This window comes from Lactuca serriola, chromosome 1 (assembly GCF_051521515.1).
Source record: "Lactuca serriola cultivar US96UC23 chromosome 1, Lser_US96UC23_V15, whole genome shotgun sequence".
Lineage (NCBI taxonomy): Eukaryota > Viridiplantae > Streptophyta > Magnoliopsida > Asterales > Asteraceae > Lactuca > Lactuca serriola.
In genome coordinates this window covers 234,667,649-234,673,648 of record NC_136408.1, presented here as the reverse complement: position 1 = coordinate 234,673,648, position 6,000 = coordinate 234,667,649, and positions in this window count along the sequence as shown.

Genomic DNA, 6,000 nt, shown 5'->3' with positions numbered 1-6,000 from the left:
TAGGTAAGTATTTACTTATATATATGATCTAGCTATTTCATTCCATCAAAAACCTCTTCTAAATCTATTCCAAATTGTGATCATACACCTTAGAAGACACCAAACTCGAGATCTACCAAGGAAGGGTGCTAAGGCCGAAAATCACTTCATTTTCCTTCCATTTTCTTTGCAAAACCGAGCCCCCACACCCAAGGTGAGCTTCATACCCCCTATTTTCTGTTTTTATGAGTTTTGTGGGGGGGGGGGGGAATACAAGTGAAAGTGTAGATCTATATGTGTTTGTATGCCTTGTATGATTTCCATGCTTACATGTGTGCTTTTGTGTGCTATAATGTTGGATCTAGCCATAAAACCCCTCAAAACCGAGATATATCTTATGTTAAATGTTTTTAGCATCAAATGTATTTCTACATACAAAGTGTTTCAAGAAAAATAGCTAAGTGGTTTAGTAACAACTTTCTTTAGGCTTAAAACACAAATTTTGGGCCTAAAATGTGAAAAATACAAAATTAAGGGCCCAAATTGACATTTCACTAATTCTGATGGATGAAGTGTGTCAAAACAGTTTCAATAAAACAATTTCTGGAAATATACTCATTTAGAGGATTAAAAACATAAATTTCAAGCTTAATGGGCTAAAAATGACAATTTCGGCCCAATGAGGCCCATTATGCGAATTTTTCTGTTTTGGAGGGCTAAAACTGTGATTTTCTGTAAAACAGTGGACCATAAGTGATCCAAGTCCTTTTCAAAGGTTTAAAATGATTTTTAAATTTAAAAAGGACCAAAGTTGCAAAAATTTTACAATTTGGGCCAAAATTGTCAAAATTGCGAAAAGAAGGGTTATAACCGAGAAAACTGAAATTTCAGGGACTTAAGCTGTTTTCTATGAAAAATATGCTGGAAAATATTTATTTCAATAATTTTTGGTGTTAAAATGTCAAGAAAATTGATTTAAGGACCAAACCGGAAAATATTTAAATAAAGGGTTGAAAAAGTAAATTCTACAAACAAGGAGGGGCTGAAAACAGAAAATTTTCAAGACTAATTCAATACATGCAATTTGACCAAATAATGGTACCACGACTATCGACAAAATACAATACATTACAACACCAAAAGTCGTTGTTAAACGAATTGGTTCGGTCTCGAACCAATAAAAATCCGAAACTACTAACACGACGATACTATGATACTACAACACTACGATTCATACAAATAACGATTGGAATTCATTATACATGCGAATGTGCACAGACGTCTACGCACTATCTTCGGGCCCCACAAGTGTAAAATCTTGTTCGTCGAGCCTAGCTAGCCCAACGACCTGATCTTAAGGCCCGAAGACTTCAATCTTACGAAGTGTTGGGTTTTACCGATCCGACACGACGTAACCGGACTTTCAATGGCTTGTAGACTACTGGTCCCCAAGGGTCCTTTAGTGTCGCTAGTAGAGTCTGCCTTTTATGCGAGGCGGGTCTGGGACCCCTCGTACCTTTTTATCCCCAACCGACTAATGGAGTCATCGAGGCCTTCGTGTCCTCTTTCTCTTCGGATGTGGGACTACACGTAGTCAGGGCGGTTGGATATCGTGATTAGTACGGACGACGCCTACGGGATCGTTAGTATTGCTATAGACGAGTCGTTTGTGTAACGCGTGTCTGTAGCAGATAATCATAATCCAATGTCGTCTGGTAATGATAACTTCATGCGTTGCAATGGTTTCAATGTAAATTCATGGAATTCAAAGAATTAGGAAAACATCGGGTTTTCCTAGGGTTTTTCAATACATACAGATTCGAAATACATACAACTTCAATAAACAATTTTTACAAGTATAGAAACAAACAAGCATACTTATGGATCTTCACAAACGTTTTCAAAAGCTTCTCTTTTCAGAAAATATCGGATTTTCTGGCGGTTTTCAAACGATACGAAACATTGTTTTTCAAATACAACTTATGAACTCACCAACATTTCATATGTTGACGTTTTTCAAAATACTTGTATTCTCAGGGAACCAGTGAATCAAAGGAAATCGTATTCAGTGATGGCTTGCCGTTTATTTATGTACGAATCGAACAATTTATTTTGGGAATGTAATGTTTAAACAATGTACTTCATGTAAACTTTACTGGTTGTACTGTATTAATGCATGGTGACGAATGTTGTTATGTTTCATATATACAATGTTATGGTATTCAATTGAGTCACGGCAGCCCCCGAACGTTTCCGCCGCCTGGTTTGGGGGTGTGACAGGTTGGTATCAGAGCTTTGTTTATCGTGAACTAGCATGTCGAGCCACACATTGATATGCAACTATAAACCAAAAAGATGGACTAACAGAACTCTGAACAAAACAAGTAAATAAAACACGCTTGCTTGCATTAGGGATAAGAACCTAACGCCGAATCAAACACAATAATGCTGGTATCTCGGTTAATTCGGGACTGTTCTTAGTGATACCAAGGAGTGAATGTAGCCTGATCAACTACATTCTCTCCAAAGTAAAACTAACACACGTCTTGATGAGATCGGGATAGCTAGGGAACCTAAAACCATACCCTTTATCACCAACAAGAGAACTTTTGCTTGGTCTGTACAATAGTCATAGCACCTAGGAATAATGTTAGAATATTTACGTACTCGCGCAGACAGCATGGCTGGTTTTCATCACCCTGGAGACCCCTATTTCCCTAATCAGGGAAACAACGGGTGGCTAGAGGAGGAGGAGCCTGAGGAAGAGCCTGAAGAGGAACCTGAGGAAGACCCCGAAGAAGAATCTGACGGAGAACCGGAGGCAGAAGACGAGGGCGAGCCTGCCGAACCCGAAGAAGACGAAGAGCAATTCGAAGAGGAGCTCGAGGACAGCGAAGGGGGTGATTCGGACGCAGAGTCCGAGGTCATCGACCCCCCTTACCCGATCAGGGTGCCTGCTTATCGTGTGGGTCCCACTGGACCTACCCCTCCTTGGGGCATCGATCTTTGGAGATGGAGCAGACATCAGGGACAGCGACCCCCATTTGGCAGGTCACGGGAGTTCTTTGATCTGAGGGACGGAGGACCGGCCGACCGAGCCCTACCGGTCATGGTGAGACGATTACGGGACACCGGCGACCTTGCTCAGGGCACTGCTGATCAAGTGCGCCAGTTGTGGACTAGGGTCGAGCGTGCGGAGCAGGAGACGCGTGACGTCCTCCGGGAGTTTCACATGAGGCAGGTAAGGTGGGAGTCTCGACTCCAGGACGCAGAACGCCTAGTGGCTCGTCTTCAGGGAGCATCCACATCTTCGGCACCACCTCCAGACACAGCACATCGCGATTAGGGATGGACTTATCATGGTAGGACATTAGGAACTATATTATGTACTTCGGCTCTATGTTTAAGTGACTACACTACTCATGGGGGCCATTATGCTGTCGGATTAGTGTTACTTATGTATGCTCTTACGAGCAAATTTTCTTGTACTAAACGCGGATAATATTAATAAACTTTTATGTGTTTTGCTATGATATTACAAGTTGTTATGTGTTGAGAAGTTATGATTGTATGCTTGATGATAGTAATGTTTAGGTTCGTACCATACATCTAGTTAGAAGGATCACGACCTCACAGAGACCACATACACTCAACATCTTTCCGTTTCATGACAGAAAGATGCCTCGCCGAGCTACTCGCGGAAATCCCGAACCAACTTCGCCCGAGGTCGACACCACTGCTTTCCAGGCAGCCGTGTCCGCTGCGATCACCGCAGCTATGGCACAACTTCACCGAGGGAACAACGGAGGAGGCAATGGGCAAGGCTCCGGAAGTTCGAACAATGGGACGAATCAAGGACCCACTAAAACGTGCACCTACAAGGACTTTGCGAACGCTAAACCCCGGACTTTCAACGGCACTGGAGGGGTGATTACCTTGAAGCGATGGATCGAGAAGGTAGAGTCGGTGTTCGAGATATGCGATTGCCCCGAACAAATGAAGGTGAAATTCGCGGCCTGTACTTTTGTAGACCAAGCCCTCACTTGGTGGAACGGACATGTGGAAGCTATGACGCTCCCTGTCGCTAACTCTATCCCATGGGCAGAAATGAAAGAAATGTTAATGGCTGAGTACTGCCCCCGAGGCGAAATACAAAGGATGGAGCAGGAACTATGGAACCTCACGGTGCAGAATGCGAACATCGACGCCTACATCTCGAGATTCAGCGAATTATCTCTATTGTGCCCGGGTATGATCACGTCAGAAGGGAAGAAGGTTGAACGATTCATCTGGGGACTGACATCCCCCATTCAAGGGAATGTGATAGCTGCGAACCCTGAAACGTTTGACAGTGTGAAGAGATTGGCCAAGAGGTTGTACGATCATAACAACAAAAGAGGTGAGAAGCCAGTAGAGACTGAGAAGAAAAAGGAGGGTGATGGCAGGAGAGGGAAGAACCCCAAGAGGAAGGGGTGTCAGGGCCCCGAGACCTCTAAAAGGCAGCAAACAGTGGCAGTTAACGCTGTCACCGCACCGGTTCCAGCCACACCACATGCTCCAGCCTCAGCTGCTTCAAATGCTTCAAGACCCTACTCCGGTAATCTTCCCAGTTGCAATAAGTGCAGCCTCCACCATCACGGCGAATGCAGGGAACTCCATTGCACCAGTTGCAACCGAAGGGGACACACTGCAAGGTTCTGTAGGACGTACCCTCCTAGGAACCAGAGTCAGGGAAACAACCAGAACAACAACAACAACAATAACTACCGCAATAACAACAACACCAATGCCGGCGGTAATAATGCAGGGCCTAGCCACACCTGCTTCGGGTGTGGAAGGACGGGGCATTTCCACCGAGATTGCCCTAACAACAACTCAGGAAACAGAGGAGCAGGAAGAATGCTGACTATGGGTCAGAGTGATGCAGTTCAGGATCCCGCAGTTGTGACCGGTACGTTCCTCCTAAACCACACTTATGCATGCATCTTATTTGATACCGGAGTGGAACGAAGTTTCGTGAGCGAGAAGTTTAAACATTTATTAAAACAACAACCCCAGAAGCTAAATGAAACATATACGGTGGAAATGGCCAATGGGAAAACCGAATCCACTGAGGATATCTACACCGGATGTACCCTAACCCTTAACCAGCACGTTTTCCGAATAGACCTAATGACAGTATCAATTAGGAGTTTCGATGTAATTATCGGCATGGATTGGTTAAGCCCCCACCATGCTGAGATTTTGTGCCACGAGAAGGTCGTTCGCCTTCGTCTTCCGAATCACGAAACCCTAGTGATTTACGGAGACAAACCCAGTACGAATCTTCGCCTCATCTTGTGCATCAAAGCACAAAAACATCTGCGAAAGAACAATTTGGCGTTCTTGGCTCACATAGTGGACAGGACCAAAGAAGAAACTAACATCCAAGATATTCCGGTAGCGTGTGAATTCCCGGACGTGTTTCCTGAAGATCTTCCAGGAGTACCCCCAGAGAGACAGGTTGAGTTCCGAATCAATCTTGTTCCAGGAGCGACTCCTCTCGCTAAATCACCATATCGGTTGGCTCCTGCTGAAATGCAGGAATTGTCCAGCCAACTCAGTGAGCTTCTGGACAAGGGATTTATCCGACCTAGCTACTCGCCGTGGGGAGCCCCGGTGCTCTTTGTCAAAAAGAAGGATGGATCTTTCAGAATGTGCATCGATTACAGAGAGTTGAATAAACTCATTGTTAAAAACCGTTACCCACTCCCACGAATCGATGATCTATTCGACCAGCTCCAAGGAGCTAGTTATTTCTCCAAAATAGATCTACGGTCTGGATACCACCAACTCAAGGTCCGAGAAGAGGATATTCCCAAAACCGCTTTCCGAACCCGCTATGGACATTATGAATTCGTCGTAATGCCCTTCGGTCTAACAAATGCACCTGCCGCATTTATGGACCTAATGAATCGAATCTGTCGACCGTTCCTTGACAACTTCGTCATTGTATTTATCGATGACATCCTCGTCTATTCT